This window comes from Pseudophryne corroboree, chromosome 7 (assembly GCF_028390025.1).
Source record: "Pseudophryne corroboree isolate aPseCor3 chromosome 7, aPseCor3.hap2, whole genome shotgun sequence".
NCBI lineage: Eukaryota > Metazoa > Chordata > Amphibia > Anura > Myobatrachidae > Pseudophryne > Pseudophryne corroboree.
In genome coordinates this window covers 451228481-451240539 of record NC_086450.1, presented here as the reverse complement: position 1 = coordinate 451240539, position 12059 = coordinate 451228481, and the positions used below count along the sequence as shown (strand labels likewise).

The window sequence follows — 12059 nt, the reverse complement described above, 5'->3', positions numbered from 1 at the left end:
GAAGAGGGGAGAGATCAGTACTAGGCGGCTGAGAACAGGACGGTTTCACCCTTTTAGCAACAAGGAGTCAGCAAACACTTTATTTTGCTTCGTCACTACATAAAGCCATTAACACTTCACATAAATCTCTCATGAGAGAGAACCCTGGCTGGGGGCATATAGCGTGACCAGAGAGCTCAGTAAAAGTCATATAGCAAGTAATAGAACTCGATAGGGTGTGAAGGTGAAGTATATCTTATGAGGCAGGAGTCATGCTGGGAACAGGCAGTCAGCAATTCCACAGCACCAAAGAAATGAACTAAAAAGTCAACATTTGCACCATCTATAAAGTGCAGGAGGCGGCAGCCATAGAACATCTACACCTAATGCACAGTTATCTCAGCTACAACCTCTTCACAGGGGTGCAGGCAGTTACCCTCACCGGACTACTAACGAGTACTCTTCCAGATACTTGGTAAATGTAGGACTAAAGCTTCCCAACACATACATCACACATTAGAACACCAGTCAACATACGGAAACCTTTACATACGTGTGAGTAAATATTACAACGTGTGAGTAAATATTACAAAACACTTTCCACTTTCATTTTTCCCAAGGTTCTATAAGAAGGTTGGCGTCACTGTAATACACAAGTGGATGCTACAGCTTAGTCAGGTGCTTTGTAAGCTGATGAAAGCACTGCACATTCTGCAGATCGGAATGTAGTCATAGTGTCACCATTCGGGACAATGACAACAATTTCAGCAATTATGATGTTGGCATTGAATATGTCAGCATCGCAAGCTGAGGGTGAGTGCAGGCTATGAGAGGTGAGGGTTAGGTACTAGGGGGAAGAGTTAGGGTTGGGTACAGGAATGAAGGTTAGGATTAGGCAATAGGAGGTTAGGGTTAGGCACTAAGGGTAGAGTTAAGGTTAGATACAGGAATGAAGGTTAAGGTCAGGCACTAGGGGGAGAGGTTGGGTTAGATACAGGAAGGAAGGTTAGGATTAGGCAATAGGAGGTTAGGCACTAGGGAGAGAGGTTGGGTTAGATACAGGAATGAAGGTTAGGGTTAGGCGCTAGGGGTAGAGTTAGGGTTAGATACATGAATGAAGGTTAAGGTCAGGCACTATGGGGAGAGGTTGGGTTAGATACAGGAATGAAGGTTAGGGCTAGGCTATGAAAGGAGAGGGTTTGACAGTGGGGGAGAGTTAGGGTTAGATACAGGAATGAAGGTAAGACTATGAGAGGTGAGGGTTGGGTACTAGGGGGAGAGTTAGGGTTAGATACAGGAATGAAGGTTAAGGTCAGGCACTAGGGGGAGAGGTTGGGTTAGATACAGGAATAAAGGTTAGGATCAGGCACTAGGGGGAGAGGCTGGGTTAGATACAGGAATGAAGGTGAGGGTTAGGCTATAGGCGGTGAGGGTTAGACAGTAGGGGGTGAGTTAGGGTTAGACAAAGGAATGAAGGTTAGGGCTAGGCTATGAAGGGAGAGGGTTTAACACTAGGGGGAGAGTTAGATACAGGAATGAAGGTTAGACTATGAGAGGTGAGGGTTGGGCACTAGGGGCAGAGTTAGGGTTAGATATAGGAATGAAGATTAGGGTTAGACTATGGGGATACGGTCATTAGGATGACACAGCTTAGGTTGACAGTCATTAGGTCGACCACTGAAGGTCGACATGCATGAGAGGTGAGGGTTAGATACTAGGGGGAGAGTTAGGGTTAGATACAGGAATGAAGGTTAGGCTATGAGAGGTGAGGGTTAAGTACTAGGGGGAGAGTTAGGGTAGATACAAGAATGAAGGTTAGGGTTAGACAATAGGGGGAGACGTTGGGTTAGATACAGGAATGAAGGTTAGAGTTAGGCTAGGGGAGGTGATGGCCAGGCACTAGGAGGGAAATCTTGGGTTAGATAAAGGAATGAAGGTTAGGGCTAGGGGGAGAGTTAGGGTTACATACAGGAATGAAGGTAAGACTATGAGAGGTGAGGGTTGGGTACTAGGGGGAGAGTTAGGGTTAGATACAGGAATTAAGATTAGGGTTAGGCAATAGGAGGTTAGGGTTAGGCACAGGAATGAAGGTTAGGGTTAGACACTAGGGGGAGATGTTGGGTTAGTTACAGGAATGAAGGTTAGAGTTAGGCTATGAGAGGTTATGGTCAGGCACTAGGGGGAGAGTTTGGGTTAGATACAGAAAATAGGATTTTGGTACTCACCAGGTAAATCCTTTTCTTTGAATCCATAGGGGTCACTGGAGTACTCTTGGGATATGGACGGTGCGATAGCAGGGATAGACACATTTAAATATTTAAATGAGTAACCCTCCTTCCCCTCCATACTCCCAAGTTGCCTCAGTGTTTTTTTGCTGAGACTAACCAGAGCGAAAGAGAGGATGAACAATGGAGAATTACATATAACGGACATCTGGAAAGTTGACACTAGAACAGATAACAATCACCGTAACCTTCCAACAAGTCGGTGAGAAGGTGTTACCATAAGATATACTGAACCTACCAGAAGACAGGTGAAAGTGCTCTGGGCGGGCGTCCAGTGACCCCTATGGATTCAAAGAAAAGGAATTACCTGGTAAGTACCAAAATCCTATGGAGTATTCTTAGGAAGTACCAAAGTTCCCCCTTGGGCGGGAGAGCTGGTTGTCACCTGTAACAGTAGACGGCAAAAACTAGATGCTGATGCCGCAAAAAGAGGATTTTGGTACTTACCGATAAATCCATTTCTCTGAATCCTCTAGGGGACACTGGAGTCCTATACAGTAGGGGTGTGAAGCCTTGAACCGGAGGTGTGGCACAATCTTAAATTAGCATTGTCTGCACAGCCGGCTCCTCCCCCTTCACATCCCTCCTCCCTCAGTTTGAAAAATGTGACTGAGAGAATAGGATATGACACTATAGCCCTTGGCGAGGAACCGAACCGTACAACATATCAAACAGCGACCAAGAACTCTTAACCGAATAATTAACGCTGTTTGCACGAACTGATTAAAACAAGAACTTGGAACACAGCAGGTTGACAGCACCGAGGCGGGCGTCCAGTGTCCCCTAGAGGATTCAGAGAAATGGATTTATCGGTAAGTACCAAAATCCTCTTTTCTCTTTCATCCACTAGGGGACACTGGAGTCCTATACAGTAGGGGACGTCCCAAAGTTTACCCCCAGGGAGGGAGTGCTGTCGGTTGCCTGCAAAACTAAACGTCCAAACTTCGATTCTCCGGACGCAAAAGTATCAAACTTGTAAAATCTTGCGAACGTGTGGGCTGAAGACCACGTCGCCGCTCTGCAAAGTTGAGTAGTGGAAGCACCTCTGGCAGCCGCCCACGAGGCACCCACTGATCGGGTAGTATGAGCACCCGTCTGAACCGGAACCTGTTTGCCACAGGAAATATAAGCCTGCCGAATGGCAAGTCTAATCCATCTGGACAAGGTCTGCTTAGAGGCCGGCCAACCCTTCTTTGGCCCATCATAAAGAACAAACAAATGGTCCGACTTTCTGAAAGATGACGTAACCTGTACGTATACCCGTAAAGCTCGGACAACATCCAATGACACGTCTTCATCTGTGAGACCCTGGAAAGATGGGACCACTATTGGCTGGTTTACATGAAACCCCGACACCACCTTTGGAAGGAAGTCTGCTCTTGTACGGAGTTCCGCCCTATCCTCATGAAACACTAAGAAAGGGCTTTTACAGGATAAGGCTCCCAACTCAGAAACCCGCCTAGCCGAAGCCAAGGCCAGTAATAACGTGACCTTCCAAGAGAGATATTTCAGGTCCGTTCTTGTCAATGGCTCAAAAGTCGGTGACTTCAAATATTCTAACACCAAACCTAAGTCCCATGGTGCCGTGGGAGGACGAAAAGGGGGTTGAATCCTCAGAACCCCCTGTAAAAAAGTTTGAATCTCTGGTAAGGATGCTAGCCGCTGTTGAAAAAGGATTGAGAGAGACGAAATCTGAACCTTCAAGGAGCCCAATCTGAGTCCTCCCTCTAGACCGGCCTGAAGGAAAAGTAGAAGTCGCGATAAATGGAAGTTAGATGAATTCCATCCCCGTTCCTGACACCAAGCCATGTACCGTCTCCAAATCCTGTAGTAGTGCCTGGCTGTGACCGGTTTCCTCGCGGCAATCATTGTAGGAATGGCCGTTCGTGGGATCCCTCTGTTTCTTAAGATCCGGGTTTCAATAGCCACGCCGTCAAACGCAGCCTGTTCAGATCGGGGTGTAGGAACGGTCCCTGAGATAGCAGGTCCTCTCTCTGAGGTAACCTCCAAGGATCTTCCGCAAGTAACCCTCGCAGGTCGGTGTACCAACTCCTGCGGGGCCAATCTGGTGCGATTAGGATGAACCACACCCGTTCCCGCTTTATTCTCTTCAGAACCCTGGGTATGAGTGGGAATGGGGGAAATATGTAAACTCTCCTGTAACACCAAGGAAGTGTTAGTGCGTCCACTCCTTCTGCTGCTGGATCTCGAGTCCTTGACACATATCTGGGCAGCTGATGGTTTTGTCGAGACGCCATGAGGTCCACCTGAGGCAGACCCCATCTTTTCACAATCATGTTGAAAATACGTGGGTGAAGGCACCACTCCCCCGGATGCATGTCCTGGCGACTGAGGTAATCTGCCTCCCAGTTCTCCACACCTGGAATGAACACTGCGGAGAGAATGATGTCTCTTCTTTCTGCCCACAACAAGATCTTTGTGGCCTCCTTTAACGCCATCCTGCTCTTCGTTCCTCCTTGACGGTTTATGTAGGCCGTCGTCGTGACATTGTCCGACTGAATCCTGATGTGTTGATTCATGACTAGGTCTTCTGCTAAGAGAAGGGCATTGTAGACTGCTCTTAGTTCGAGGATATTTATGGGTAATTTGCTTTCTTGTAGCGTCCACCGTCCCTGAAACTGATGGTCCTCTAGGACGGCTCCCCAACCTCTGAGACTGGTATCCGTCGTCAGGATCTTCCAATCCCAAATGCCGCATTTCTTTCCGGTTGTAAGGTTCTTGTGTAACGACCACCATGTCAAGGAGACCCGTACTTGTGGTTGAAGACGGATTCTCCGATGGAGGAGCCAGTGCGAGCCTGCTCCCTGAGCAATGAGGTTCATTTGGAATGGTCGGGAATGAAGTCTGCCGTACTGGAGAGCTTCGAACGACGCCACCATCTTCCCGAGAAGTTGTACACAGAGGTGTAGAGAAACGGTCTGCGTCCGCAGTACCTGAGCCACTAATCTCTGTAGGTCCTGTACCTTGTTCTCTGGTAGGAACACACGTAATAGGACCGTGTCCAAGATGAGACCGAGGAATTGAATCCGTTGAGTCGGTATGAGGTTGGACTTTTGGAAATTGACAATCCATCCATGTTGAATTAGAAATTGATGTGATGTCTGAACATCCTTGAGCAGTCGTTTCTGAGATGGAGCTTTGATCAGTAAATCGTCCAGATAAGGTATAATCGTGACCCCCAACAGTCTCAGTCCTGCCACCATGACCGCCATGATCTTTGTGAAAATTCTTGGGGCTGACGCTAGACCGAATGGCAAAGCCCTGAATTGGTAGTGCTCCGCCACCAGTGCGAACCGTAAGTAAGCCTGGTGAGGAGTCCAGATTGGGATATGCAGATATGCATCCTTTATGTCCATGGATACCATGAACTCGCTTGGCTCTAAGCCTGCAATGACTGATTGGACTGATTCCATCTTGAATCTGTAGACTTTTAAAAACTGGTTGAAAACTTTTAAATTGAGTATTGGTCTGACCGTCCCGTCTGGTTTTGGCACGACAAAAAGATTTTAATAGAACCCCGTTCCTCTCTGAGAAGCGGGAACCGGAATAATGACCTCTGCTTGTAGCAATTTGTGAATTGCTGCCCGTAGTGCCCTTGCTTTTTGAGGACACTGAGGCAATCCTGTTGTAAAAAACTGACTGTGAGGCCTCTGTTGAAATTCCAGTTTGTATCCTTGAGAGATTAAGTTGTTCACCCAAAGTTCTGGTGAGGTTTTGGCCCAGATGTCCTGAAAACCTTCCAGTCGGCCGCCCACCAACGGGGACCCCAGGTGAGCTGGGAGGCCGTCATGCCACGGTCTTGTCAGCAGGTTTATCCTGCTTTCTGGTTGCTGCCTGCGAGCGGCCTCTACCTCTGCCCCCGCGTGCTTGTGCACCGAAACCCCTACCTCGGGCTCGAAAGGACTGTGACCTAAATGAAGTAAACGATGGTCCCGAATAACCTCTCCTAGTTTGTGGAGCGGTTCTCGTATAAGGAGTTGGTAGAAAAGTGGACTTCCCCGCTGTAGCCTGCGAAATCCACTTGTCCAACTCTGGTCCGAACAGCATTTCACCCCCAAAGGGAATGGATTCTACCGCCTTCTTGGTGTCAGAGTCACCTTGCCATTCTCTGAGCCATAAAATCCTTCTAGCCGATATGGCCGATGCAGATATGCGCGATGCTATTCTGCTAATATCCTTAGAAGCTTGACACAAGTATGAAGCAGATTCTCGAATGTGTTCCGCCAGCTGTGTAATCTCTTCTAAACTATTTTCCTCCTCAATAGCTTGTACAATACGGCGGGACCATGCACCCATGGCTTTGTTGACCCAAGCACAGATGATCGCAGGTCTCTGCGCTGCACCTGCTGCTACAAACATGGATTTTAACGCCGTGTCAACTTTACGGTCGGACGCATCCTTTAACGTAGTTACGTTAGGAATTGGCAAGATTGTCTTCTTTGACAATCTACCTAGTGAGGCATCCACTACCGGCGGATTTTCCCACTTGTCCATTACACCCTTAGGTAGAGGGTAAGTTACCTGAAAACGTTTCGGAAATTGAAAACGTTTGTCAGGTTGTTTCCAAGCCTCCTCCATCTGAGACTGGAGGGATTTAGGAATGGGGAACGCTGCTGAACGCGGCTTCTGGGATTCGAACAAATCGAAATCCTGCGGCTCCCGGACTTCCTCTTCCTTAAAGCTTAGGATGTCCTTAACTGCGTCAATTAAGGAATCCAGACCGGAGATCGCCGAGTCTTCTTCAGGAAAATCGGCGTCTAGGTTAGGCTCAATTAACTCACCTTCTTCCGTTTCCAGAAGAAAACCCTCTTCCTCCTCAGATTCTGGTATAATAGGAAGAGTTCTTTTAACAGCCCTGCGCACACTCGTGTCAGCGTGTGCGGGCGGTGTTAACTTAATGAGAAATTCCTCCATTGTCTTTGAGAATCCCGCAGCCCATTCTGATTGCTGCTTGCGGGATTCTGCCATTTCCTTGGAGATTCTATTAGCGAGGTTGTCTTCCCAAGCTTTAGGTAGAGCACTGCTCCCAGGTGGAGCGTCCCTGTCTAAGCAGGAGTCGCACACCCCGGAGCTGCCAACCCGCGTGCTCTTCTTGTTACATTTCGTACAAACATAACAGGTCTTTGAGGTCTTGGTAGCCTTAGACATGTTGTTTTTCCTTTTTAAAACCCCTTACCAGGGTATTACGCAGCGCTTTCACCCTTTAAACTAGGAAGAATAAGACTGGGAGATGACGGAAGCGAAGGTATTGGAACCGGCTGTAATTACCTGTCCCCTTTTTCGTTATAAAGGGAACAGGTCAAAAAATTAAGGGGGGGGGGACAAAAAAAAAAATGTATATTTTTTTCTCAACCCTCACACCCCAACTGTAAATCAGCTACGATGTTAGAGTTGGCTTGCTTCCGTGTATTTTCTCCGGGATCTTTGAAACAGACGTCCCTTGAAAATATAATTTGTAAAGTTTGTTACTTTTCAGGAGATCCTCGTATATTGTATATATACATTACACCAGCAGAGGGAGCTGTTGTCTAACTCTCTCTACTATTTTAATGCCTGTACTATCCAGGCCGTGCAGCAGGGGGAGTTGTTTCTTTTATGAATAAACTTTACACTACTGGTGGGGGAGGACCCGTCCCTCACCTCATCCTGGCGCCAAAACTAATAAACATGGCCCCCACTATGTAAGTTATATGAGGTAGCCTGCCGCACTGTTATTAACATTGATATGCGTCCACTCCCTTGCCGCTATACAGCGCGCTCCGGAGCCGCCGGCTGGTGCGCGCGCGACGGGTCCGTTTTCCGTAGCGGCGCCTGTGCTCCTCTCTGCCCGTGGGTCCCTGTAGCTCGCCCTGGGGCCGGCGGCTGGCGCGCGCGACGGGTCCGTCTCCCGTAGCGGTGCCTGTTCTCAGTCTGCTCTGCCTCTTGTGCTGTACAGCGCGCCGCTTCCGCCGTCCCCCCCTGCTTACAGGGACAACAAGCTGAGTCACGCACCGCACTAACTAAGTCTCCCGCGCGCCGCTACCGTCACTCTGCCCTTGATTAGCTGTATAAAAGGGAGTTTCTGAGTAAAGGGTTTAGAGAGATATTCTTTTTAACTGAAAATCCCTCTTCCTCCTGTAGTCTAATTCTGAGTTTTGTACCAGTACTCACTATTAGTTGTTTTGAGGATCTCCTGTGGAGAGATGCAGGTCCCTTCAATAGGGATCTTTGTCTCTCAGCTATCAGGCAGCTTTGTCCCCCCTTTATTAGGGTTACGCAGCCCCTTTAAATTTTTTCTGTCAGGAGCTCAGTGCTCCACGCTGTTGTGCCTCCAGCACAATTTTTTAAACTGAGGGAGGAGGGATGTGAAGGGGGAGGAGCCGGCTGTGCAGACAATGCTAATTTAAGATTGTGCCACACCTCCGGTTCAAGGCTTCACACCCCTACTGTATAGGACTCCAGTGTCCCCTAGTGGATGAAAGAGAAAGTATGAAACTTGTAAAAGCGCATAAACGTGTGCACTGACAACCATGTTTAGGACCTGCTGTCCATGACGTTCCCACAGAACTCGTGGAATTTGCTGAAATAAATGTAGGCGGTTATAAGGCAGTATGAAAGTAAGCATGATGAAAGGTCAGCTTAATTGATGCAGCCAACCTGCGACTGGAAGTTGGCCAACCTACGCTGACTGCATTATAAAGACCAAACAATGTATTTGTTTTATGTACTGTTGATGTCCGGCTACATAAATTCGAAGAGCACAAACGACATTCAAAATAGCTGGAGTTCCTGAACCTTCTGAGAAAACAGGAACAACGATTGATAAATTTATGTGAAAAGAGGATACTACCTGTAGTAGAAAAGCGGAATTCTATCGAAGTTCCGCTTTGTAATCATTAAACACCAGATACAGTGGTTTGCATGACAATGCACGTAATTTAGAACACACCTTGCCGAAGTTAAGGCTAGAAGAAAAACTGGTGTGTAATTGAGAAACTTAACAGCCGCTTGTTGTAAGAATTCAAAAAGTGAGGACTCCAAAAACTCTAAAAGTAGATTGAAGTCCCATGGAGATGTAAGTGGTATAGACGGAGGTTAAACTGTAAGGACACCTTGCAGAAATGTATGCACTGTTGGCAAAGGAGCCAAACGGTGCTGAAAGAAATTCGACAAAATAGAAACCTGCACCTTTAGTGTCGCTAAACCTAGTTCTCCAACTAACCCGGTCTGTAAACAGAGGAAAAGACGGAATAACTTGAAAGATGTCGGAAACGTCTGAGATTCACCCCAACCAACATAAGCTTGCTCAATTCTGTGATAATGAGCTGCTGTTACTGGCTTCCTAGCATGTAACATGGTTGGTATAACCGACTGTGGAATTCCCTCTAGTTTTAAGAGAGCGGTTTCAATAGCCACACCAGGAAACGCTGCTGCGCTAAACTGGGGTAAAGAACCTGACCCTTTTCCAGAAGGTATGGACGTAGCGGAATGGCCACGGATCGTCTGTGAGTAGACAGCGGAGATCGGAGAACCACGCTCTCCGAGGCCAATGAGGCACCACTAGGATTAGGGTTGTGGCTCTCCTTACTTGATCCGCTCTAGCAATAGAGTAAGCAGCGGGAATGGTGGAAACAGATACGACACTGTATGGCCACGCTATTGTGAGAGCATACACTGCCCCCACCCTTGTTTTGAACACGTCTGATGAATTTGGCGAGATGCCAGTAGAGCCACCTGTGGGTAACCCCACCGCTGGACTAACATCTGGAACACTTGTGGATGTACAGACCACTGTATTTGGTGAAAATCCTGACGATTGAGTCAGTCTGTTTTCTAGTTGTCCACTCCGGGAATGAACACTGCCGATAATATCACCTGGTGATGCTCGACTCAATGTAGGAACGGATAAACGTCTCTGATGGCCATGCGACCTTGAGTCCTTCTTTGTTTGTTGATGTATGCGACTGCAGTCGCGTTGTTTGACCGAACATCAACAGTGTGAGACTGTAAGAAGTGAACTGCCTGTATAGAGCCTTGTAAACAGGCCTGAGTTCCAGGGCATTGACAGTAATTTCTGGTCTGGCCACAGACCGTGAAGCTGACCATGTTGGACTAAAGCTTCCCAACAGTTGAGAATTGCATTAGTCGTCAGAATTATCCAATTCTAGACTCGGAATATTTTCCCCCGCAGTGAAATGTTGTATTTGGAGCCATCAGAGTAGCGATACTCTGGACCCAACTGCACCCTGTGATGAATTTGTAGATGAGAGGCCGACCACTGTGCGAGCAGATTAAGCTGAAAAGGACGCAGGTGAAATATTTCAAACTGGACTGCATGGAAAGATGCTACAATCTTTCCGAATAGTGGAATGCACATGTGCACAGAGACTGGCCGTGGTTAGAGCACTACCAATACCAGATGACAAATACTTTGGTTTTACCGCTGACAGGTAAAATCGTGCGGACATTGTACGGCCGTAAGGCATGCTGAAAGAGCATGTGTTGAGACAACTTCTTGAGTAGGTTGTCTAAGTACGAACTATTATCACCTCCATGGATGTGAGATGAGCAATTATCACCAACATCACTTTCCGCAGACATCACTGCTGTGGTACCGGAGGCAATGATGAGAGAGTAGGTGGCAGTGCCTGAGTGATAATGGTTTTGTTTTACCGCAGACCAAAATTACATCTGTGAAGTGGACAAATTGGAATGTGTAAGTACGCATTCTTGAAATTCAGTGAAATCCTGAATTCCTGTGGGTTTAGACCTACAATCACTGACTGCAGCGATCACATCTTGAATGTGTAGAAAGTTACATAGTGATTGAGCATCGTTAAGTTTAATATTGGTGTGACAGCCGTCCGGCTTAGGCACTACCGAAAGATTGGTATAAAATAACTGAACCTGTGTACCGGATGAATCAAAACTGTTGAGTCTACGAGAGACTGAATAGCAGTCTACAACACTGTATTGTGTAGTCTTTGAATACGAAATTGCGGAACCACCCATCTGTGTATGTCTGCAACAACGTCAAATGGAACGTCTGAATACATACTCGCACAATGGAAGAGCAGAGATAAGCTGGAAAACCACCATGCCACTGGTTTGTCAGCTGGCTTTGTGTTTTGACGACGGCTATTGGTTTGTTGAAATGCACGTCCTCTACCACGTCTACTGTGTACGATTGAGGTGTCAAAAATTTGAACGCTGGACTAGCTTATTTCCATTTAGAAACGTGCAACTGTAGGAAAACACTTTTCCCCAGTAGCCTGAGAACCTAATTTGTCCTAATATAGACCAGTAACATATCGCCAGCATAAGGCAACAGCACTATTTTTGAACCAGCCTCAGTGTCAAAAATAACGAGAACTTACTTGCCCAACATCTATAGACACCGTAGCCCAAATCTCAGGTGATTTACAAATGTCATAGTTTAAAAGTAAAAAGTGGTCTGAGGAACGGCCCTGTTGTGAGCCTAATTTGAGCTGTGTGGCCTATACAACTACAGCCATGTTAACCCAAACTAAAGCAAGTGTAACAACACTTCCGCTGCAGTATAAATGGCCTTCACCAGGGCCCTCAGCTGATGCTGGGAAAGGTCACAAAGCATTGTTAGCGCTGGGACTGTAAGAGTTAACTTTTTTAAACTAAAGAGAGTCCACTGGTGATGAAATGTCGGAGGTAGTTTGGGAGAGGTTAGTAAAACAGAAAATTGCTTTGCGCAGAAAAGCATCTATTTATTAAAACCTCATTTTTTTCTGAAATATTCAGTATTAGTATTTGTCAAACACA

The 12059-nt window shown here is 46.9% G+C and overlaps 1 protein-coding gene across 4 annotated transcripts in view; it reads right to left on the bottom strand.

Annotated features, from left to right (window-relative positions):
* RHOT2 (ras homolog family member T2) overlaps positions 1-12059 on the bottom strand; it is a 123669-nt gene that overhangs the window by 72591 nt on the left and 39019 nt on the right. The gene's annotated exons all lie outside the window — the stretch shown is intronic.